Source organism: Zonotrichia leucophrys, chromosome 1 (assembly GCF_028769735.1).
Source record: "Zonotrichia leucophrys gambelii isolate GWCS_2022_RI chromosome 1, RI_Zleu_2.0, whole genome shotgun sequence".
NCBI classification, from domain to species: domain Eukaryota; kingdom Metazoa; phylum Chordata; class Aves; order Passeriformes; family Passerellidae; genus Zonotrichia; species Zonotrichia leucophrys.
The window spans coordinates 114,332,529-114,358,606 of NC_088169.1; the positions used below are offsets into that span (position 1 = coordinate 114,332,529).

Below are 26,078 nucleotides of genomic sequence, written 5' to 3' on the forward strand. Positions count from 1 at the left end.
TTTTAATGCCATTTCCAAATAACCCCTCTTTATGCACAGCAATTTCAGTCAGGTATTCCAAACTCGGATGGGAATGGTGGTGTGTAAATTGCTGGTATTTTTTAAATCATGTTGCTTTAAAAGTTTTTTTTTTTTTGGTAATGCACTGCTACAAACAACAAATTGGTGCATTTGAATTTCCTGGCAGTTCACTGAAGAGCTGTGTTTTCTATGTTGGTGCATGTTAAGTGTTACTGAAAGGTCTTATATAGGCTTGAATAGAAAGGCTGTGTCATGGGGATGTGGAAAATTTCCAGTAAACTCCAGGAATGAGGTGAAATGCCATGAGCCCTCTTCACAGTCAGGTATTTACTCTGAGCCTCTCAGCAAATCTGACAAACTGCATGTTAGAAGACTATGAGAGAAGTAATCAGTGTTTTGCTTTGAAAGCACAACAGAATCAAATCTGTTTTTCAGATGCCCAGTGACAGTTTGCAGCAAGACTTGGCTGCTATGACAGCACTCCTATGATCCTTCACTTGTTAAACAGGGAGGAAAAGCAACAAATCAAACCGGGTTTCATTTGCCTCATCAAAGCCAACTCAAATGAGTACATTCCTCTTGTCTTTGATTTTGTTAATTTTTGAGAGATCTCCCGAGGAGATACCTGAATTTGAAGCATGTGGGGAGCTGCTTACTTCTGAGAGCTTGAAATTCTTGCATTAGAAAATCCTGACAGCTGATGTATGACCAAACTGATGTGCATCCAGCTCCTGTGAATCACAGGGCTTCACGGAGAGCTGTTCAAAGCGCACTGAAAAGACACCTGCTGGTCACAGCTCAGATTGAATCAATTGACCGAGTCATTGTTGCAGGGTTCCTGCTGTGTGCACATTCCCTACACTGTCCCAGCCAAAGCTGGGATTGTCTCTGCTCAGCAGGTGTTTTGCCAGCAGAGCTGAATGGCAAATATCCCCTCTGGCAGGTCATGGATACCCTAGTAAGTGTCAGCAATATATAATGTGTGGATACGGTTAATTAATCAGCTGATGCTGATAATACAATAGACTTCAACTGAGTTACTGAAAATGTGCTTTTGTGAAAAGTCTCTTCTGTCCAGCTTTCTTCTCTTGCCTCCCAAGTGTGGGATTGCTGAGGGCCACCCTCAGCAGTAAATACTGGGGCAAAAAGGGAAATTCCACCTTCTCTGCATCTCCTGCTTCCAGGCCCAGTCCTCTTGGACCCCTTTCTTTTCTGGGGCCCTAAAGCACAGGATCCTTCTAAGCAGACCTTTGAAGAGGTCAAAGCTACCTCTCCAGAGCCAGAGACAGACACCTTGCAGGGATACCCTGTTATACCATGCAAGGTTTGGCAGGTGGTAAAGGACTGCTCATGATAGGTGGGGGGCTGAGGAATCTAAAGCCCTTACAAATCTCTCAATTCCATGTAGTGACCAGTGCACCATATTCACATATTTATTAGATATTTATAAGGAAGGCAAGTTCAAAGTGATGGAGATATTTGTTTTAAGAAACTTGGTGTTTCACAATAAAATTGTCCAGATGACTGTGGTCCACTAGGAAAAAAAAAAATCAATCTCATATAAGTTTGTTCAGGACTTTATTTTTTACTGCATTTAAATTTTGAGTAGATGGGATGCTTGGAGGCAGAACTGTTCAGGTATAAGGTAGAAATTGTATGATAAGGCCTTGAGCTGGATTTCTTCCTCATCTTGGTGACTGTGATAATTGAAGTAAGAGAAGCAGGTAAGAGGATGGTTGGCTTTTCTTGCTGGATGGTTTTTAATCACCTCTTTTGCTAAACTTGCCAGGGAGGCAGGAATGTGCACAAAACATTGTTGAGATCTGTCTGTCAGATTGTGAGTTGAGTCCTCCTGGCTTCTTGTTGTCTCTAAAAATGCAAGTAGGGAGACAACCCCTAGAGATAAAACCTGATGGTTTGCTCACTGTTAGTTGAGTACTGTTTAAAATGTTCTGTGGAAAACAACAATGCATAGAGTTCCCCATTGGTTGACATGGAATTTGGTATTATTAAGCATTGAGATAACTGAAAGAGCTGTCAGTTCATTTCTGTGAATGCTTGTAAACTGTTCCTGGGTGTCCATGTGGATGTTATCTTCCATTTATCCCCCCAGAATTATGCCTGTGACACCTGACTGTAGCAGATGATGATTGATGCTGCAGCAGATCTTGTCCCCCAGCTGGCAAAGGGGAACATGTACATTACCTGAGGCTGCGATGTGCCAGAAGAATTAGAGACCAAGATCCAGAAAGATGAACTCATGGATTGTGTGCATGTCATGTCTTGAAACAGCTGTTCTTTATGGGGAATGAAGGCTGGTTCAACCTCCTGGCCCAGGTGTGGATGTTCTCCTATGCCCTTGCTCAGAGGAGTGAATTTACAGATGGGTGGATGTTGTAGGGCTCACAGCTGAGAGCTTTGTTGTCAGTGTGTCTAGTGTCTGTTATCAGAATGTGTTTCTTTAGCTGTCAAGTGATTTCCTTGTTTTGTCACTGAGTTAGCTCCTGTCAGAACTGTCACACAGCTCTATTTTATGTCTGGTGCAAAGATAGATTGGCAAAAATTGATCCATGTAATTATTTTGTGCCTTTTTAAGTTTCCCTTTTTCATCTTCCAGTGATCTAAGCTCTGTAACTGTTGGCTCTTAAGTACCATATTACTCTGCACTGGGTGGTACAAGACATCAGGTGTTGTATTTTTATCCAGCTATTTTGATAATTGAAACTTGAAATGTTTCTTCAAGTTCATCCTTTCCTGCGAGCCATAGACTGCACAATACCCAACTAATTTCCTGTACTTTCAAGTTCAAGTGAAGGCTGTGGGAACTTCTTCCTGCCATATCCAAGAGTTTCTTTTTCCCAAATTGAATTTGTAATCACAGCTAAATGCAGACATATGACCAATTAATTTATCCTGGTCTGTGAACCTTACCTCAGAAGTAATTTGAATGTCTCTTAGCCTTTTAAATCATATGGCAAAGAGATGATGTCAGCGTTGCACCAGAGAAACCTTCCTGATGACAGAAGAGGAGCAGTATCTGTTCCTCCAGCTGTGATGGCATTAATGGCATTTCCTGATGGCATAAATGCCAGCTGAACAATAACATTAACTTTTTTTAGGTGTGTAACTTCTTTTGAATTTGATACTCTATTTATAGCTTTGGCATAAGGTTGAACACGCTTATCGTGCCTCATTGGTTGCACATTTCATCCTCAGAAAGATTGAGTCTCTTTTTTATTGATTCCCAAGCTGAGCAATTTCGTTTTTGGTTTCTGTACCTTGACCTGTAACCCTGGGATCCATTAGGACCCCATGCCAGCAAGGTGTAGACACATCAACTACAGAGGGAAAGAAGAAAAAAGACAATGTCTACAGCAAGGGATGCATTAATAGATTGAATTCAAACATAGAAAAGGCAATTTTTTTCCTGCTGGGAAGCAGAATCCACAGGAGAATCATCTCAGGCTAAAGAACATGATCTGAAAATCAATAGAGGCCTTACTGTGCTGGTGATGTGTCCGGGAAGTGTCATTTTATATCTTGTTAGTGGAAATCTAAAGCAAGTTAAAGCTACTTTGCTTATAATAACTGGATAAATTCTCTTTCATCAGTGGCCTATTTTGACATTCAAAGTAAAAGTGAAAAATGGTGGAGAGGCTGGTTTGGATACAATGAGATGGATTGAAACAGTGGCTGTTAAGGGTGTTTGGTTGTTTTATTAGGCTGATGCTGTTTCCAGGAGGATTTCTAGCGCTGTTTTTAAATCAGATACAAAAGAGTAATTAAAAATAGAGGGCTGCTTTTTTTTCCCTGTTATTTTGATTGGAAGAAAACTCTACACTTGACATTTTTACTGTATTAATGGTCCAGACAAACTGTAAACACCATTTGCTTTAGTGCAGTGGATGAAGGAATTATGGCTCTTGGTTAAGTTTATCTCTATTATTAATGCTGTAGGCTGGATAAACTCAAATGATGGCAGTGATAACTGCACACAGCCCTTGATATAGTTGAGGCCTTGCAAAATTAGCATGGAATGTGGTAATATTATTATAGAAGATTCAATTAAGTTATTGATTAAAACCCCCATATAGCTGGCAGAAGGAAGAATGCAAGCTAGGGAAGAAAAAGGAAGAGTTATTGTGTGTACTACAACTAAGTTTTTCAGTTTCTTTTTGGGAGGAATTCTGCTTTTTTTGCAACACTGTCTTACTAAATGGGTTTTGTGATCTTTTTGTTTTTCTTGGGCTTTTTCTTTAATCAATTAGCTTACTTATTTCTCAATGAAACCACAGTTCTCCTAATTGGTTTGGGATTTTGGACAATTTCCTCATAAAATTTAGCATCTCCATCTCTCCAATGTATGCTCATCACTAGCTGTGGGGTAATCTGTCCCAGCACCCCCATGTGTTATTTATTTTCTTACTACTAAAGTATCCTTAATAATCTGAAAGACAGTCCTCCAAAAATAAGGACATAGCACAAGGGCAAGGCTTGGTTGCTACAGAAGGTTTTGCTTTGCTGCAATTTGACCTCCTGTTGGTTGATTGGGGTGAAATGTAAAGACAATTAGGACCACCTTTGTTTCTGGGCTTTTTAGGGGCCTATGGGATCAGAAGGGTTGATAATGGAACCGGGGCTTGAGTAATAGTGACAGGTGTAGTAAAAACACACAGAAGTTCCAAATCAAAACCTCCCCCCAAGAGCTTTGAATGAAACCACTGGAACCTTTAGGTGGGACCTCCCAAAAAGGTCACCCTGCTCTGTAACTTGTGCTGTTTTGCTCTCTGTAAATATCAAACTGAGGAGCTTGTTAGGTCTTTGGGAGAAATAAGGCATTTCCTTGCATGATCCTTTTCATTACAGCTGCAGGCCTGTATATTTGTATTTTTCACCTGTGTCCATACGTGTGCAAATTTTCTGGTTTATGGCTGAATAGGTCAGAGGTTACCTCTATGATACAGAATCCTTTTCCCACTTTTCTCTCGTCTCTTTCACACAAACTCATTTCAACAACAGAGTTCATTGAACATCTGCTATTACATTTCTGTTCTTGAATTTAAATGACTGTCTTAAATCTCATTAATTTGACTAATACATTTTATTAAAATTGGACTCTAAATTCAGCACTATGTATGCTATGTCAGCTTCCTTATTTCCTCCTTAACCTTACTTATTAGAGGAAAATAGCTGCAATGGTACTTTGGACACTGCTTTAAAGAATCCTTTTTGTTTTAGTTGATTGTGCTTGGTTGACCCCAGTCATCAGCTAAGCCATCATCACTGAGTTGTTCACTCCCTTCCCCCCCTCAGCAGTATGTGGAAGAGAAAAAGGCAATAGAACAAAATGGGCCCCTCATGGCCTTGGCAGGAAGGATTAGTCCAGCAGGTTCTCCTGCTACTGAAACAGTGCAAAATGCACGTTAAATACATGTTAAACCACTAAAAATCCTTGTGGCTTACACAAACAAGGGATTTTACTTTTGCTCTGAAATTGCAACCTGTTCATAGTGGTTCTTTCAAATGTGGTACATTATGTAGCCCTAAGTGAGTTTGAAAAGCAAGGTAGTATGAAAACAGGTATCTCCTCATGTCCTGGTGTGCCCAACAGCTGTACAGCTTTCACTCCTCATTATAAAATTTGAGTGGAGGTCAGGGTATGTCAAAGGACCAGTGGGACAGGCAGCCTTTCCTATTTTACCTCTAGGATTCAAAGCCAGCCAAATCATTAGCAGTTGGAAGTTGTTACCACCCAGTGGCTGAGCGCTCTGTGTAAAATTAATTTGGTGGTCTCAGCCCAGTTCTGAGTAAACACATTTCCACCTTACAAATATGATGAAGCCTGGTGCTAATTGGCACCCTTGCTTGCAGCCTCATCAGAGGTGCCAAAACAAATGAAATGTTTCTTTGCTTCTGCTGGTGGTCCCTCCAGGTCAGCAGTGGGGAGGCGTTGATGGGGCAGGATGGAGAGGATGGCACAGCTGTTGCCCTCCCTGTTTTGTGGGCTAGGTCTGCAAAGCTGTCAGTCTGGTGCACTTCTCATGCCAATCTACATGGAGTTAGTAGGATTTTTCCACCACTGTTGGGGCACTTACAGCAGTCTCTTGGCAGTCAGCTCCAGAATCTTTTTCACCATCTGTGTGGTTGATGCAGTGATAGCAGAATAGCTCAGTGGTTCAAATGTGGGTTTCTATGGAATATTTAGGAGCTCAGAGGTGCAGCCAGTGTAGGCAGAGCATGCTGCTGACAGGTAGCTATTAATCACTTTGAGCCACTCTTTTCACTGCCAGCTGCTTTGTAAATGAGGATTGGCACATGGTAGATGAGTGCCTCCTCATTGTCTGAAATGACAGGAGTTTGTACCTTGGTTTTTTTTTGTGGTAGCAACCCTGTAAATGTCAGCAACCCCCAGTGGAGATCATAGATTTCAAAGTGAGACAGTCTTTTAATGTACAGTAGTATCAGGAAGTCTAAAGGTTTGGGGAAAATAATTGTAGGGGGTTATGAAAGTTATAAAGGAAAAATTTTTCATGTTATTCATTTTTGTGAGTGACTGCATGGTAATTGGTTTTTCTTTATTGGCTATGAAGATTGAAGGAGACAGTATCTTCCAAGATAAAAATAAATTAATAAATCCAGGTTCTTTTTTGTTTCAGATGTTCTAGGAGCTCTGATATTCATCATAACAGGTATTCCCTCTTCCTGCTGCCCCTCTGACCTGCCCAATGTCCACTGAGGTATAGCCCATATAAATGTGGCAATTAATAAAGATGGAAAGCAATGCAGTGGGATAGGACTTATTATGATGGAGAAAGTAATTTAATAGCTTCTTAACTGACTTTCTGTAATGCAACAGACAGCAATGAAAGGCCAGCAGTGTGTTAGTGCTGCCAAAAAAAATTGTACTTTGGTTGCCACAGTTCTAATCCTTTCTAATTATAAAGATAGAGGTCAAATGCAAAGCACACTGAGAATTCTCAGCTTTTTCAATGAAGAGTGTGATTTTGTTTCTTATTATTGGCATGATATCAATTAATACCAATTAAATGTTAAGTATTTATCTCAGACAGCAAATGGCGCATGTTTCCATTCTTGTCAAAGCCTAGGGCTAGATCCTCAGAGGAACAAAATATCTATTCATTAAAGATCAAGTAGTACAATAAGAAGAATTCTTCTGACCTTTTCTTGTATTCAAGAAAAAGTAATCTAGCACTGCAATGCTAATTCACTTAGCTGTATGTATGACAAATATTAAAAGATTGTGTTTGCATTTTATGCTAAGAACATAAGGGCACAGCAGTGGCACCATTCATCTGTCATTCTCAAAGGAGTTAGGTTTGTTTTAGGCAAACAGTAAGAATTGGCTTTCTGTTGTTGTAAATCCTCCAGGTCTACAGAATTCAGCAAACATACCTACACCTGTGAGAACTGTGGCCCCTAAATGTCATTATCTTTAAAATTAATAAACCAAAGTAACTGGAAAAAGTTTAGACTGCTGATGTGTGGAGTAATAAGAGAAGCCTCTTCTCATGCAGAGCATCGTTTGTCTTTGTTAAGTATTGCACTGGTATCTCAGACTGAAGCCTCAGTTCTCTGCTCTGCTAAATCAGAGGCATGATGACTCCATAAAGGTTATTGTTTTTGGCAATAACTTTTTAATAGCAGAATTACTCTTTTTTGCTCCTTGCAGCTCTCCTGTTGTAAAATATTTCCATCCTGATTTAACTCACCTCAAATCACTAGTTGTTTCATCCTTAGAGTATTGCCTTCTGCCAAGGTAATGAATTGCAGCAGCTTTTCATATCAAAGAAATGAGCAAAATGCAAAAGAAAACTCAGAATGATACAGTTCTATTTATACCTGGCACTGTTTTACCTTTCAGAGCTGGATGAATCTGGAAACATTATACTTCATTTAATGTGCCCCTATCAACCCCACATTACACAGCTCAATTCAATCAAATCTCATTTTTCTGATTGGGAGTTATGAAACAAGAACTCAGAATTTGCTGATTTCATGTTGATTAGGGTAAAAAGCAATGCAGGGGGATTGTTACGATGGACAAAGGGAGTGGTGGTCATCTCCTGATGACATGCATGGGACAGGCTGTGTCACTGTCACTTGCTGGACTCTTGGTTGGCTCATGAGTTCTGTGTGACAGCCACGTGTTAAGTGTGCAGTGTGTGTTTGGTTTGGGGTTTGTCCATTTTATTGCTGGATTTTTTCCTTGCATAGCATAGGTTTTGTGCCTGTCTTTGTCCCTAGCATGAATTCACCTGTCTTAACCAGGCTTTTCCTTTTCACTCAGGTGAGTCTTTGTGGCCTTACTGACTCAAAAACTCCATGTTGAGTGAAAAGTAGGTCAGGGAGAGACAGAGGCTGTTAAGCCCTGGGCTACTGCTAAAGCCCTCAGTATTACTTGGTGCTCCTGCAGTGCTTGGATCTTCTTCACTATGAAAGGAGCTTCTTTTGAGAGAATGAAAATGCAGCTCACATTGATCTTAAAAGAGAGGGGGACCTGATGTGGTAAAAACATCAGTGTTTTCAAGAATGCACCAAGAGAAAGCTTTGTCTTACAGTCTAGGCTTAGGGAACTTTGAAGAGAAAAGGTTGAGTTGAAAAGTTGTACGTAGTTAACATTGAAAGTGTTGGTAAAGTGGTGTTTTAGAAGGGTAAAAGCTTGAACAGCAGAGTTCCCTTTATTTTCTTCACCCCTAAATCAGCAACTTCAGACTCCTGGAAATTTTCCTTTCTCCCCAAATATTTTTTTAACAGTGGTAAATTAATGATCTTGAAAATCAGTCAAATATTAGGGTACATTCAGTGATGGAAAGTTTAATATAGAAGCAAAATGAAGAGTGTTAATCTCTGCATGCTTACGTTTCCTCCTTTCCTTATATGCTGAGCACATATATCCCCTGGCTTGGATTCCCAGTACACGAAGCTGCTGAGAGGACAAGTTAATAAATAATGCATTGCAATGTAAACCCCAAAACTTGAAATTGCAATTTTCTTATTTAAAATCCTGTAGTATATTTTATACAGCAGGACTTGCAAAAGCCAGTGTGACATATACTGTAGCTTTGCCCCAGTTTGCTGGAGCTGAGAAGAAGAAAAAGGAAAGCTTTACAAGATGGTGAGGATGGAAACTGTAGTTCTCTCACTGTAGGTTGGCATGGAGCAGTCCAGCTTTGCTACACACGTTCAACAAAGATCTCAGAAGAGGTATCTTTTATAAATCAGCCCTTTCATTCTTTTGCCCTTGAGGGATGGGAAGAGTATTTGGTCTGTGATGGTGTGGCAGTGCTGTGGTACAAGTTAGATGGAGGTGAAGATTTGGGGAGTAAAGTAATGAATATATTAATCCTTAAACTTACAGTGCCTTATTAAGTGGTAGATGCTGCTCCTGGCTAACATCCTAGCCTGCAGCTAACAGACAGTGAGTTCAGAATATGTCAGGTTGTGGAGTAGTGCTGAAAATTGACAGAGAATGGGAGACTTGTTGGCCTACATTTTAGCGAACCCGTTCTTTTATCACATCATCACTTGAATAGCTTCTGTTGCATTTCTGTTATGTACAGAGCTGTGAAGAATGTTCACATTAAATTTGGATAATAGGCACAGCTTCTATTTGTTGGAAACTTTGGCTGTAATGGAGAGAACTGTATAATGTAGAGACAGGGATGTGGTTCACAGAATACTTTTATCTGATATCATGGTGCAGGTCTTCTGAACAAATGTATTTTTCATGATACTTTACAAAGCTTGTTAAAAAAGGTGTGAAATACCTCAGAAAAAGTGGATTTGAACTGCATCTATATCACTAACCACACATAGGATCTTCTCTCCATGAAGTAATAGATTTTTTAGCCTGAAAAATGTTCCATGTTCTTTCAGTTCAGTACACTTGAGTATGATGTGTGAAGCACAGGTAAGCTGCTGGGGGCTCTTGGAAACCTCCCACCTCTTCTGGAATTTGTTCTTTCTGAGAGTACTGTAAAACCATCTGTAGGGATGTCTGGGTGCCATAAAATATCTGAAAAGAAACATATGGCACATTTCAGAACATGGGATACAGGCGGATTTACCCTGATGTTTCTAGAAACTCTTCACACAGGTGCCAGCAACAAGGGCCCACAGAAAAACAGAAGAGCTGCTAACAGCTGAGACTGTGTTACATGGGTTGGCTCAGGAGTGAAGTACAGCCCCCTGCATCAACAGCTTGGTTGCCCTCATCCTGTTTCCACAGCAGGTTTGTGTGTGCAGGAGGGAGATTTTGCAGAGTCTCTTCTCTCCTTTGCCCTTGTAGAGTCAGCCATGGTGACTGTGTGTATCTGAGTACTTCCTTTAAAAGTCTTATGAAACAGTGCAGGGTTTATTGTAGAGGGTTCTGTGACAGCAGTGCACTTATAAATTTTTAAACCAGTATTATGCTTGGTACAGGAGAGTGCTCTGTCTTCTTCAGCACCATAATTTGGAGTAGAGCTGGGCTTCTGAGAGAAGATACCAGCTCCATCTAGGAAAATATTTTTTCTTTCTCACTGTCAGATCAAGCTGTGAATCTGTTTTTATTGTTGCCTTTGTGTTGTTTATTTTTCACATTTCTCTTAACACTTAGAAATCTGGCAGAAGTGGCTGGTAAAATGCATGAATCTGAGCAAGTACAGTAATATTCCCTGCAAAACAGAGTCCACTGCCCCAAAATTGGCAGCAATCCTAGATATGAATACAGACTGGGAGAAGAACTTAGTGGGAGCAGCCCTGTGCAGAAAGACTTGGTGGTTCTAGTGGATAAAAGGCTTGGGGTTTACAAAGAAGCTGAAAAGTGACTTTTTACATGGACAGATAATGATAGGACAAAGGGGAATGGTTTTGAGCTAAAAGAGGGGAGATTTAGATTAGAGGTTAGGAATAAATTCGTTCCTCAGAGGATGGTGAGTAAAGTGTGGCAGAGAAGCTGTGGGTGTCCCATCCCTGGGCGTGTTCAGGGCCAGGTTAGATGAAGCCCTGGGCAACCTGATCTGGTGGGTGGCACCCTAGAGGGACTGGAAGAGGTGGGGTGCTGGAACTGGAGGGTCTCTAATGGCTCTTCAACCCAAACCCTTCTGTGATTCTGTGTTTGCTGAAACCAGGCTGGAAGACTTGATGAAAGGATGGAATAGGGACAGCAGATGAATCAAACTGGTGCAGGTGACATCCTGCAGGGGCTTGCTGAAAAGGAATTTCAGGGTGATGTCCTGTGAGTTCTGTGTGAAGCCTGGGCCAGCTGTATCTGTAGTGGGTGACTCCTCAGTGGTGATAGTTTGCAGTGGGTTAGCTTTGTGTTTCCTACTAGGAAACCCTGGCACAGCAAGTAGGCCAAAGTGAGCTCTGTAAGGATGGAAAGAGGACAATAAGCTGAAGATTAATTCCTATATAAATTGGGAGAGATGAGTGTGAAATATTAGAATTCCTCAGACAAGTGTTTACTCACTAATTCAGTCCCTCACTATGAAAGTGTAGGATTTTTTTTCTCTGAAGCAAATGAAAAGTGTGCCAAAGCTGTCAACGTCTCTCAGTTTGAGATTGGACTTATTTTTCTTCTTTCAGACTCAACCATCTTGTTTCATTGTCAGCTATCTGATAACTTCTATTCTTGCAGCCTGCAGTCGCCTGGCATATCACACTCTCTGTTTCTGACGAGCAAGCCTGGTGACCAGGGCATGATCGTGCTCCCTTCAGTTCATGGAGTTTCCAGGTGGCACTCCTGTGAGTGGGAGAGCAAACTGATTAGCTTTAAAGGGCAGTTCTCTCAGAGTACCCAAAGGTCACTTCTTTCTCCATTTACAGCACTCTGGGAAGTGATATGTGGTTGGAATTGATGCCAGGGTATTAAAAAAAGTGGATATGGAAAGGCAAAACTCAAAGAATATGTATCTTATGAAAAAGAGCAACTTGGATCACAGCAGGGCTTGTGTTGTGATTAAAGTGTTTCAGAAAGCTGATAGGACTGCAAAGACTAATTGATATTTTAATTAGACAAACCCAAATGAACTACAGGTGACATCCTAGATATAAGAAGTGGATGAAAGATTTCTTTTATTCTTTACCATTCAGAGATTGCAGAGATGTATGAATCCTGGCAGTTATCCCCAGGGAGGCATTCTCATCTTCAGGCTGTGTTTTTGTTTGGTTTTTTTTAATACTCTCTAGTCACCCTGCTTATTTGTCTTGAATATTAAACAAGTGCCTCTTAGGGATTATCACTCAGCAGCCTTAGCTGGATCAAAACTGTCTAGACTATGACAATGTGCTGTATATATCTTTGGAGATTTATTCTTTTTTTTTTCCTGTTGCAGTTTCAATGCAATGCCTTTTTATTCAGATAGATTGCTTAGGAACAATGAAAAGCAATATAGAGCTGCCATAGAATTCCCAACTTGTTTGTTTTTTCCTCTTTTATGATGTTGTCTAAGCCATCAAGGTGGCTTTAGTCACAACCTTTGACACAAGTGTCCTCAAGCGTGAAAGAACACCAGCAAAGAGTGTTCACAGGGGGATCCATTCACTTGTTACTGCTCTTTCTGATGCTTTCTGACTCAAGCAGTATATCACATAAAGCTGGGACTTGCTGCCCTCTGGACTAATCAGGCTAAAGGCCTAGGATTGCTAAATTCTCTAAACATCCATCCCTTTTTGATATCATGTGTGCTTTGGGTAGGTTTATAAGCGTGGTCATACTCAGCATCTGCTTTAGAAGAGGGAAAATCAGCAGTAAGATGCAAACAAGCATGGTGGTCTTGTACTCAGAAAAGCTGCCTCAGTGATGTTAGGCTCTGAATGCAGTAGCTTTTTTTGTCAATTCAGTGGGACCAATGAGTTTAACCCCAAAGGTGTTGCCTTAGGCCATGCATCTGGAGACCTATGGAGATGTACTGGTATCACGTGCATAAACATCTTTAAAACCCGAATGTGATGCAGAAATTATGTTCTTTGACTTGTCTGTTCCATCTTCAACTTGTTTCTTCAGGAATGCCATGTGCATCATAGAGACATAGAAATGCTTGACTTGGAAGGTACTTTTAAAGGCCATTTACTCCTACCTCCCACTTTCCAATAGTCCAGACTGCTTGAAGCCTTCTCCAGATAAGGTTTCCTCAGGGCCTTTTCTTCAGGCTGAAGAAACCAGATTCTCTTAGGCTGTGGAGATGCCCTCAAAACAGAGGGGCTCCAACCCCTGAAATGTCCTCTGGCTTAGCCACTTCCACTTCTGGGATCTGAATTATTCCTGGATGGATGAATGACTTTGGTATTTGCTTCAGTTTCTGTGAAACTGTGTCAGCTATTTATTCAGTGTACTTTCTTCTCTCTCTTATTGCACATTATCTGTTGTTACAGCTTAATGCATTTGTCAGTTATTAAAAATAGCATGACAAACATTTGGCATCTTCACAAACAGTCTTCAGCTATTCTATATTTATGCTCCTGTGTGATTTGTCTTCTTGGTCATATAATACTGAATCCTCTTGCCAACTTCACAATTAAAATAGTGTAAGTTGAAAGAAAGTAAAATTCCAAATAGCTTTGTCAGATTTTCTTAATGAATGGTTGTTTTCTGTGAATGGTCCTAAAATATGCAAGGAAGTTTTTTCTATGTACTCTAAAAATTTGCTCACAGTTTAAAGAAAAAAAAACAACCAACAAATAAACACACAGAGAAAAAAGTTTGGCTCAAGAATCTACTAATAGAGTTTGTGTATGTTGATTTCTCATCTACAGTTTTTCAAATCTCTATCAGACCTTTTGCATACTGGTAGAAGCATCTAAGAATGAAGTACAGAAGTGAGCAGAGCGTGTCTGTCTCATGCATTTCTTTATTTTAGGACAACTGGATTTTGGGAGGGGGAAAAAATGTGATAACTTTTCATAATCATGTGTTCTGTGTCCAGAGTGCCTATCCTAAAGAATTAAAAGTGCAATTTATAGAGTACCCTACAGAGATTTTCCCTGTCCTTTTGTCTTTGATAGAACAAAAAAAGGCAACTTCCAAAAAACTTGACCAGAAACCTTCAGTTCCACTGGGGTTCCCCCCTCTGTCCAGTCCTCTTACTCATCAAGTGCCCTCCTTATCTGCAGCTTCTCTCAGGAAAAATTCGTGGTATTTTATAGTCTTGAGAGCAGAAAAAGCTGTTGAGTTTTTTGTCCAGCACTACTTGTTCTGCATGAAATGCTTTGAAATGGCTTAATTTTTGCAAAGGGCTAAGCACCCACTGTTTGGGAAGCAGGGTGCCTTTTAACATCTAACAATGGGCAAGCCAAAGAAATTTATTTGCAGAGATCTCAAATGGAAAACAATGTGTACTGAGGAAGGATTAGCACGGTAATAACCAGATCTTGATTGTGATGTAACAGTGTGAGATTTGATGTTACTGCATGGTGATACACTTCATCTCTGGTCTTCAGCAGGGAATTTTTAATCAAAAATTACCCCTGTGAATTGTTAATAGGAAAGAAATGTTATTTGCTGTAGGCTGGTGGTGCTTCTTACTAGTGGAGAGGGGCTCTAATTCCAAGGACACAAAATAAACCCTTTTGCAAGAGGAACAAATTAAGAAAATACCACTATTACAGGTTTCCAGGTGATTCTAACATGTAATAATCTAACTCTGCATGAGTAGACTTATATGAAATGTATATTTAAGCAGTGTGGTGGACACAAAAATAAGTAATTGTTGTTATTTTGGCTTCTATCAACTTGATTTTAACAAAGGTAGTATGAGAAGTAAAGCAGTGTAGTAAGTGCTTATTCATTACCACTGGACTGAAAATGTTCATTCACAGGGCCTGAGAGATCAAGAGGACCTTTGAATTTTGGTTAATACCTCATTGCAAAAATGTTACTTAGAAAGTCTTTCTATATGTGTATTTAAATTGTATATAGTTAAATACTGTGTAATGACAATAGTTTATGTAATAACATGAAAACATTTTATTGTACTGATGTATAAGTTAACTTAACCCTTCCCTTATTGGAGGATTCAGGATAAGCAAAACCACAAAAAATGATCCTTAAAATACAGAAATTTAAATGTGTGTTTTCCCATAACACTGAGTTATCCAAATGTATAATTAAATTACACTCTTACATGTTTAATAACTGAAAAAGGGGTAGATTTAGACTGCAAATAAAGATAAAAGTACTACAAAGATTGTGCAGGACACTAGAAGAGACTGCCCTGAAAATTTGTGGGTGCTTCATGATTGAAAGAGTTCAAGCTCAGTTTGTATGGGACTTGGGGTAACCTGATGTGCTGAGATGTCCCTGCCCATGGCAGGGAGATGGGATAAATGATACTAAATGTCTCTTCCAACCCAGCCCATGAGGAGCTCCAAAATAGGAGGAGAAAAAAAAGACCCTTTGAAATGCAATCTTTAAATATTTTTACTCTGTAATGCTGAAGTAGAAGTTATTTATAACTGATTATGATAAAGTTAATATTCTATAGGATAGATATTTATTACAAAAAGCCATTTCTTTCAAAACTGCTCTTAGATTTGACATTGCTAATACCAAATTTAATGCTGTGCTATTGTGTTATTCACACAATTGCCAGTATTTAAACAGAGCTCTTGCATTCTGCCGTTTATACTGCTGTTTTGTAGTAGTGCACCTGAATGTTTATCCATTTGTTTCTGAAACCTTAATATATCTTTGTGGTTATTGTAGGTGGCATTACAGTCATTGAGTGCAGACAAACCAATTCAGCACCTGCTATAGTAAAAAAGTAAAAGTCTGCTTTCAGTTCTTTGGATCTTTGCCAGGCTGCAGCCATTTACACTTCAGTTTTGGCTGCCGGGCATAAGTCTCAGGTAGTTTCTAAGACAGCGAGAAAAAGCAGGAGGAAAAAAGGCAATAAAGGGAGTTAAAAAATGCAATGAACACTCGGGCAGTTTTCTTGTGATTTAGCAAGTGAATGTTGCCCTAAGTTGAATATAGATGTATATATCCATCTATCCATGTGTGTTTGGATATGAATCTATATCTGTATAAATATCTCTCTGTTTTTCTGTTGAGTTGAAACCTAGAATTGATGGGCAGATCTGAATTGCTGTTTCAATCTGCTGTGTGAATAGCAGCTATTCTTAGAGCTTGGTAATTAAGATCTGATAATCTTGTCATTATCCAGGTACATTACCTGTGGGTATTGGGGATTTCTGCTTTGTGTGTTCACCTAGTTTTGTTTGTTTTTTTTTTTTTCCTTCTTGCAGGGTTAAATTAGGAATAAATGAGCAGAGATCTAGTCTCAGGCCTTTAGTGCAGGATCTAATACCTATATATTAAGCAACCCGTGAGTTGCATTATAATGTATGGATAAGAGTTTTCTAAATCGTGTTATATTGTCTGGTAACAAATACATATTTTCTGTCAGCACTCACCATTTGCATTGTGGCAGCCTGTGCCCTTTTCAAGTTTTACTTCAGGTCTATCAGTAAGGGGAAAAATAAATACACAGTTCTAAAAGTCTTGCAGCTGTGAGCCCATGAGGAATCACAAGGGTGATGTGGGGATAAATCAGGTGATGAGATGTGCTTAGGGCACCCAGAAGCGTCCTGGACTTCCAGATGCCTGCAATCAGAGCAAATGTGTATCTGGAGTATATGATCAACACCAAAAGATCAAGTAATACTAAAAAACAGGACCGGAGAAGTGTTGGAAATAGAGCATCATCCCAGACCCCAGAGGCTGAGTTCTGCTGTTCCTGCTTTGCCATGGGACATCTGGGTAGCAAATGCTGCTGTGAAGGAGGTGTCATCCCTCAGGTAAGGCTGAAAAGAGCAGCCCATTTGTGAGGTAATAGAACAAGCACTGCCTCTGCCTAGGATTTCAAAGTTTTTCATGTGTTGAATATAATGCTGAAGCAGAAAATGAGGATAGCAGCCTGGAGGGAGGGAAAAAAGGCTGAAAAAGGTTTTAAGGAGAAATCAACAGTGAGGAGAAAGCAAGTACAGAGGAAGAAATTATGTGCAGGTCAATTCTAATACATAACTCCTGTTGCTGTTGTTAAAGTAGATTTTTATATTGCACTTCTAAGTGTTTACCATGTTCTTCTCTCTTCTGCAAAAAGTAGATTTAAAACATTGTTTTAAAGCAGGGTGTTTTTCAAGTGATAGTCCTTCTGTGAATTTTTTAGGCACTGTTATTAGAGATCACTATCTAATTAATTTTTTGCTCTGAGTGCATGTTTTTTATGTTCAGTTATTAGTATTCCCCTGTCTAAACAGGCAGTAGTCACAATTACAATATTCCTCAAAGACGTTGCTTCCAGTCACCATTTATGTGCCAAATATTCAGTGTTATTTTGGAGCCTGAGGTGCAGTAAGACACAGTTGTCATATGTTCTTTGTTGTAGTTTGTGCAGATGCTGCCCTACCTTGCTTTAATTAGGAATGCATGAAATGTGACAGTGAATGCTCACAAGACTCAGTTTTAAAGCTTTTAAGTGCTCGACAAGTTTGTGGTGGTTTTTGGTTGGGTTTTCCTTGAGGAAGAAAAATTCCCCAACCCTCTCATTGGTGGTTGTTGCTTGGAATCGGTGTTGTCCTTGCCACCATCATTTGGGGCTGGAGCTTTATTGCCTCTGTGTGTCACCTCCTGGCAGCATTGGGCCATCTTATTTTCGACTCCTGGGTCAAAATTACAAAAAAAAGGCACTCCTCTGCCCTCATTCTGTTCTATTATTGTGTCAAAAGCTTTGAGATCTGTATGCTGCCCTGGGATTTTCCCATTTACTTCCAAAGAGTAATTCATCTGTAGCTGTCTAATTTTCAGATTTTCTGCAGCTCATACCACATCTGTCTTGATTCATTTTATCTGTATTATAGGTCTTAAACATTAGGTTCCTTCTGAATTGTCTTTTGAGTATGTAATGGCTGGATGAGTGTGTTTAATAGTTATGCTTAAGGGCTTGAGCTCAGTTGCTCACTGACTATAGCTGGAGTGTAATAAATAAATCTCTTGTACCATTGTACAGTTAGGGATGATGTTATTGCTTTAAGTGTACCACTCTTTTGTGGTAATAACCCAGTCATGTTTATAACATGATTAAACAAATACATCTTCATACGTTCACTATTTTTATTTTTCCTCCTTGCAAAGATTTTTGCTGCTGGGTTCTGTTTCTGGCCACTCAGTTGCCAGAGCCACACACGGCTCAATACCATGAACCCTTTGCCATTGAATTCTCAGCCACTCTGACTGCATGAAAGTTGTCATTATTTATAAGGAAAGGAATAACTTTCAGCTTTTTGTCCTAACTTGAGTGCATTACATTGGCTGAGTCAACTTTTCAGTAACTTCGTGGGTGTTATGGCTTCCACAGTAGCATGAGCCTCAAGAAATTGGCCTATCTTTTATTAATTCTCTTTAGGTTTCCTGCAAAAGTGGAGCTGTGGAGGGAGGGTGCCAGTGGAAAGAGAAAAGTTACTCAGCTTTAGTAACTGAAACTGCTGGTGGTGGAGAAACTGGTCAAGTTTTAAGTAATGTGGGGATTGTTATTTTCTGTACCCAAAGAAAGGAAGAAACCAGAATAATTCAAACTTTTTCTTTTGCAAACAGCACCTCTTGTGCTGTGAAAGTAACCTGAAAACTTCAGACTTGTATGACAGTGTCTCCTGTTATTGGTCTAATTTTAAAGCAAAATCAATGGTATCACTGGTTACTCTTAGGTTAACAATCTTTTTCATTCCCAAGGCATCTTTTGTTTTAAATCTGAAAATCTTTAAAGGGAAGAAGATAAGGAAAGGCCATAAAGGAATACAATGGATAATAGTTAACACTTAGTGGCTTTCCATAACTCAGTAGCCAAAAAGAAAAGAAGATACTTAGTACATTGGAATTTAATGAGGTGATAAAAGCAGAAGGCTGAGAAACATGGTATAAGGTTACTCTGTGCAGCCCTGGAGATGAGCTGTTCTTGGGTAAAACCTGAATTTGTGGTATCTTAATTTATATCTAAAATATTAATATACACTTCCCCCCTCACCCCCCAACAGTGCATGCCAAATACTTTATTATACCAGAGAGTATGGAATGGTTTGTGCTGACATTATTGTAATTATAAAGCACCTGCATGTTTATTCTGAACTACAGGCTCAGACTCAGGTGCAAGAAGCAAGCCCACCATCCTTTTTGTGACCCTCTTGCAACCACATTTTCAGTCCACTGAGGCTTCCACTCCTAATATTTATGGTGGAGTCTTCATATGGAAATGAAAGCAAATAAAAGATGTAAAAGATTTGCCAGAAAGATCATCTTCCTGGGAATTCAATCTAGGAGGCTGTTACGGGGAGGTAACAAACTTAACGTCATTATTCATTTCCATTTCAGTTGCTAATGATTTTCATTGTTTGTAAGCACCTGTTTAGGAGATAATGAGAGAAATAGTTGATGTGTCGAAACATCTGAAGATCCACTACAGTTTTGTCACTCCTTATCAACATTCCTCTGCAGTTTCTGTCAGGCCTGTCAGCTGTTTCTGGGATGCTGATGTGAAGGGAGCCATGGGCTGCTGTCATTCTCTGCAACAAAATTTGTCTCTGCCCACTTTACTTCTCTGTCCAGATGATTTTCTTGCTGCTCACAATCATTTAACACTGTATTAAATTCAATGTTATTTTAAACTCCGAGGAGATTATTGGTTTAGAAAACAAATACATGAGCAGACTTTTCATGGCAAATAACTTGTATCTGCTCAGGTTTTTATCTCCTCTGCTAATAGACTTTACAAAGAGACATTGAATCATAAAATGGTGCTTTCTCTGTAGCCTCTTTCTCTTTTTTTGATATCAGTTTCCACACTGACAGTACCACAATAATATCTTCAACAAAGGGAAACAAAAGCCTCGCTCTCGTGCTTTTTACTCTTCTTGCCCCATGGCTTTTGCTTTTTAATGTGGATACAAATGTGTAATGAGGTATTTAAGAAATGCACTGATATCTGAAGTATTATTTTCTTTAGTATTCTAATCTTTCAAACACTTTCAGCTCTTGAAACCTTATCTTTTGGGCAGCTTGCCATGCAGTTTTCCTGCTGGATTGAATGCATGTGCGAAGCTTTACCCAGTCAGATTGGTACCCTGACACTTGCAACCAAATGGAAATAACTCACTTGCTAAATTTGCCTGCATGATTGTTTTTCACAGGAAGCTGTGTGTGCAAATATCTTGATTAAATTCAGGTTTTTCATGTGAAGTTTGGAAAATCTGGTGCTGGGAAAAAAGTAAATTTACATTTAAATGCTCTTCTGCTACAAGTTAAATTCCAATTTAGCCCTGTCAACAAAAATTAAGCTTATGTATACAGAGGGGGTAGTCTGATAGATTTACAGGCAGGTATGATGCACATGACTTTGAATGTTATAGTAGTTAATGTTGTCTGAATAGCAGATCATTTTAAGTTACAGACTAAAGCCTTGGGAACCTGATTGGTGTTATTTAAAAGTTGCTAAACTGAATTTCCCAAGTTTGAGATGAAAAAGCTGCCTTTGATTAGTGAGCAGATCATTTCATAGGTGAAATAAATGAGGTTTACAACATTTAAAACAAAGGCTTAGAACCCAAGCACTTACAGGAGTCTCTGTGGAAGGAAAGTTACTTGAGTTAGTTTAGCAGTTTGCTATCTGGAGGAGAATTTAAGTGACTGGAAATGAAATATGTCCCTCTGCAGGACAATGCAGGCCACCTGTTCTCTTTAGGCTGTTGGTATAAATATCTCTTCACTAATACCTCAAATGGCTTTTTCTGAAGGGATCTGCCAGGTCCTGTCCCTTCAGTGGTGAGAAATAACAAAAAAAAAGAGATGCCACTGAGACAACATATTATTAGAATAATGGTAAAAGCGTAGCCATCTATACTCATCTATAGTATCTTTCTCTGGCTGTGCTGGTTTGAGCTGGGGTAGAATTAATTTCCTTCCCGGTGGCTGGAATGGGGCTGTGTTTGAGATCTGTACTAAAAAGAGTGCTGATGATATGGAATTTTTTTTCCCTGAGTAACACATGGTAATTACTATAGTGCTAACTTGGGCTGACTTCAGTATGTTCATGTGAAACTCCCTTTACTCTTCTAAGCAGGAAGGCAAATGATAATTTGCTTCATTATCAGCCAAAATCAATTTCTTTTTGAAAATATGAGAGGAAACAAATATACTCTTGTTAACTTCTGTACAGCTAATAAGAATGTAAAGTTTGGGACATGGTTGCAGAAGGGAACCAAGTTTTTTTCCCTCAAATACTTGATTTTTTTTGAGTACTACACATTGTCTTGTTGCTGCATTAGGGCCAGTTGTGGCAGGTTTTATGTTCTGCTTTGCAAATTCAAAAGCTCATTTTATAATAAATCACTGGATATTTCCATGATAGACAAGAAGCAGGTTTTATGTTGCTGTCCCATTCACTTCAGTCACATCAAACCTATTAAATTGGTGGTGATGTTAATGTAAATTAGAAAATAGCATGTTATTGTACTTTAAAATAAGCATGTCAATAAAGTGATTAAATCCCAGGAAAATAATAAATGCTGAAATTTTATGCTGAGATGATACTATTTGATGAATGAGAAAATTAGGCAGTTGCAAATAGTATTTGAGCTTTTCTAATGTACTGTATATGCAGACTAATTACACATTTACAGATTGAAAGCACAGTTATTACATGGACAGAGATTGTCAAGATACAATAAGTATTGAGTGTTGCGTTGTTTCTCAGATTAGTGAGTAAACCAAATGCAAAAAATGTTAATAATGTACTTTGGTTTGGTAACTGTTTTTCCTGTATTTTATATACTGTGAATATCCTTTTTAAATTTGAAATTCATTCTTCCTGCAGGCACAAAATTTTTGGAACTGCTTATTTTCCTTACATAAAAAGATAAGTGTACTCTATATAGCACAGGCTGATTATTAGCATCTAATTTGATAAATACATTTGAAGCATCATGAAGGAAGTATTTTCTGGGGAAAAAAAGAAAAAAAAAATCCCTGTGAGTGTCAATTGCACTTTATTAAGCCCTCAATGGTGATGATTCGTTCATGCTGGATAAGTTATTGAATAGAGATTTCTTTTTTGTTGATGTCAAGGCAAGAAAATGAATTGCTGGTGTTCCTCTTTATATTTTACCTTGCGTTCCATTTTTTTGTACTGGAAGAAGTGAGGGTGAATCAAACAGTTCACTTATGATACGAGGTGTTGAAAATTTTCTGTCAAGTCCTGAAAACACTGAGGAAAAGCATATGAGTTGTGGATTGGCGTGCATGCTTACCTTGTGACTCTAGATATGTGAGCACTGGGAATTTTTAGCTCAACTAAACTGAAAACAACCCCTAAAATTATAATTTTTAAATGACGGAGACATATCAATGTAATACGTTGGTGGTTTGACAATAGTATGGAGTGATGGAAGTGATGCCCTGTTTCCATCCAAATGAAAAAAAGAATCAGCACACCCAGAAATTTGCATGCTCATAGAAATTGATTCCTTAAAAACATTGTAGTGTACAAGAATTATGTCCTGTGTTATTTGGTGTTTTCCTTGGGGCTGATTCTGGCACAGCTGGCAGAAAGCACCAAGAGCAGAGCATGGGATGCTTCCAGTTTACCTTAGACTTTTCTTTTTCTCCTCAGTATCAGTGTTTGGCTTGAGAGAGTAAGGATTGGAAAGGCTTGATGATGAAAGATAAAAGGGAGTTTTGATATGTACGTAATTATTTGCAACAATACTAAAAAGTGCTGTAAATATAAAATTCCTTATACAGGCAAGAAAATCTTAACATATTCTTCTCCTTCCTTGAGTTTTCTTTGCATTATCAAATAGCTGCATATTTTCTACTCCGTTTTGATCAATTTTGCCAAAACAAAATTAATATAAAGAAATCCTTTGAACTCAAAAAGATCTGACAGAGGCTTAGTCTTTCAAATGCTGAATTTTTAATCTATTAATTCTAACACAAAAAGGAACTGAGGAAGACTTTCATTATAAACCCAGAAGTTTGTTTTGGTCTTTCTTTCCTTTTTGGTGTTATACCAGCAAACACTTCTTTTCCTTGACAAATGTTTTCTAAGATAATATTACTTGTAACACCCTGCTGCCAGTTCTGCCTCCTACATTTTTATAGGACAAGGGAGAGATAAGGATGTTTTAGAGCAAACAAATTTGGCCCTAGTAATTAATTCATGCTTCATGACAATTTTTCTTAAAGCTGTCATTGTGGCCTAGTCTTGGTGTGCTTCTTTGGGTTTTGGTTGAGTAGTGCCTTTTTTTTGTTTACTTTTTGGTTGGAAATGATGCATGTGATGAGCTTATTCATTCTGAATTCATGTGAGTTCAGATTGCGCAGTAATTTGAATTTAGAACTGAAATTGCATATAATTCTCAATAAGTAGGTGTTTTGCCCCTTCAAAAAGTGGTTAGCCTTTATGGTGTGGATATGAAGTTTACAGGCATTTTTCATTACTTCTCTCTATTCACAGCTGGAAAAATAACTTCCAGGGCTTTTCATATGTAGGGTTTTTTGCATAGACCCCACCTTATTTATAAAGGTAAAACAAAATCCTGTGTTGGCTTTTTTTTGTTCATCTTCTGTTATGGGATCAAGGTTCCCCAACCTGTTACAAGGAAATTCAGTGTTGTGCTGCACAGTAGCACAGCCCTGATGTGCTGCTTTCAGTTGAGGATGTTTTTGTTCTAAAGAGATCCTTTCCTGTGACTAAGACCTCTGGAATTTGTCAAATGCCATCCACTGAAGCTGGGTCTGTGGCGGCTGTCAGAATCCATGAATCCTGGAGATTTCCTGGCACTGCCTGAGTTGCTCTGTCAGCAGGTTGAACGTGGACACACATTTGTCTTGGGCTCAGCCCTGTTATCTTTGGGTGTGCAGAAAATACTGTAAGGCGCCTTTTAGGGTCAGTGAGTTTTGGACAGTGAGGGATTTCAGCTCTGAACTCCTTGGGAGCTGCGGGTTTACGGTGCCAGGGATGGATAATTCTCAAAAACAGGAGTAGGTATTAAATAGCATGAAAGAAACAGCCTAAAAAGGTGGAATGGAGCAAACCTGCTGTGTCCCACTCAGGTTCTTGGCACCAGGGCGGGTCCAACTTCTGTGACAGGAAAAGTGGAGAAAAGTCTCCTCCCACAGGCAACTTTTTGGCAATATTGGAAGTTTTTGGGAGCAGAGCTGCTAAAATTAGTGGCTATTGGAGGGCCAGAATATTAACCAGTAGTTAGAACAGAGTGTGAATTTTCTTTCTTCCACTTCACAAAAAACTGGTACGTACACAGTTCATTGAGTAGGGATTTTGTTGGGTTAGGTAGGCAGATGGAGAGGAAGATGCTGTGTGATAAAAGGAGCTTCTTTTTGGTAGATACTGTGAAGGATACGGGGAAAAATTTGGGTAAAACCAGAAGAATGTTTTACAACACTGACTTATGTAATATTTCATATGTTAGGTGAATGGCACTGAAAAGAGTAAAGGAGTGAAACTCAATATCACATTCCTGAATGTGAAGTCCTGCGAGTATCTGTGAAGATGCTTGTTTCCTATTTACAAATAGCTATGAGTCCTAGCTCCAAGATAACAGCCCAAACCACCATTAACAAAAAACTAAAAAAAAAAGGTGTGGCAATGACAAGAAGGCTGCTGCCCCATGGATTGATGTGCTGGAGTGATGCATTATTCATATAGGAGCAAGTTGTGAGATAGGAACTATATGACTCACTGTAAGCAGAACAGAAACATTGGGCAGATGATAATTAGTTAGCAAGCTGCTAATTTAGGCTGGTTTAATAGGTACTTACTCATCCCACAATAGTGTTATTTACAAAAAAGGGGATTTAGAGTACACCTAGGAAGTGTCACATTAGTGATGTGATAATGGGACATGTGAAACTTCACACTTCATTCATTATACATATATTATACTATAAATGAAGTCAGATAATGCTTATGGTCTTGAAGAGTGACTAAATGTTCAAAGCAGGTAATTTTATAGAACTTTCTAAGTCATATGGACAGTCCAGTCATTCTGTATATGAAATTCAGCTGTTGCTGAGCTGAAATAGTGCAGTTAATAGTGGACTGTTAATCTCTACCTGACTTAGAAATCACATGAACTCCTAAGAGGGTCAATGCAATTATTGTGAGGGCTTTAGCAACACTCAGCCAATGTCTTCAAGGGGGGCATTCAGATGCAATTTGTAATAAAAACAGAAATAAAAGAATGCAAGATCTTCTCTTGGGAATGGATTCTTCCAAACGCATGGTTTTGAGCCTGATTTCTAATATTTAGGCGCTTGGAATTGTGGTCTTTTACACTTAATTGCCAATTGATGTTTATGGGTAAAATTTAACCTTTCATGTCTTTATAAGCTAGGATGATGGTGAATTTTATCTAATACATTGTCATGTTCTTACAGAAATGGAGAATGTTTTCCCAAAATTTCAAGTCAGGGTTGACCCTCTACAGCCAAGATTTAGTACAGGGTCTTGAAAGTAAATATACGCAGCACAAGTGATTTTAATGTGAATATCTTGGTGCAGTATCAAGAAATACCTTAAAATTTTGCAAAGATATTTTAGTATTCTTCCCCTTCCCACAGTGCCCTGCCACCCCTTTCTTTGGTGGGAAAAAAACTTCAGGTGTAGTTTATTTCTCTCTATATTAGAACTAGATTTGAAGAAACACATCAGCACAAGAGAACCAGATCAAAAGGTAGATACACCTGAAAATTAACAAGGGCACAGTTTTCTGCACCTGTAGCCCTCTAAAAGCACAGACCTATTTTTTTCCTTAAGCTTTGCCTTTTAGTGCTAAAATTCTGAAACAAAAGTGAACCAAAAAAGAGCAATACTCTGAATTTTACTAGCCAGATATATTCAGCATTTTTATACATCATATTTACTGGTAACAAAACAAAAATAAAGTTAGTTGAAGCGTTATTATGGGAAGTCCCATAAAATCTATCGTAGTCACTTTCCCAGCTCGGGTAGGAGGATTATTTGTTCTATTAAACTTTAGTTCTGGAG

The 26,078-nt window shown here is 38.9% G+C and overlaps 1 protein-coding gene across 4 annotated transcripts in view; it reads left to right on the forward strand.

Annotated features, from left to right (window-relative positions):
• The window catches only part of EPHA6 (EPH receptor A6), a 603,925-nt gene that overhangs the window by 12,823 nt on the left and 565,024 nt on the right, over window positions 1–26,078 (forward strand). The window contains exon 2 of one of the 4 annotated variants that reach the window (XM_064728211.1): window positions 6,678–6,710. The exons of the other annotated variants lie outside the window; for them this stretch is intronic. The gene's annotated coding sequence lies outside the window, so the exon portion shown is untranslated. The remainder of the gene's footprint in view (window positions 1–6,677; window positions 6,711–26,078) is intronic. 4 annotated transcript variants of the gene reach the window in all.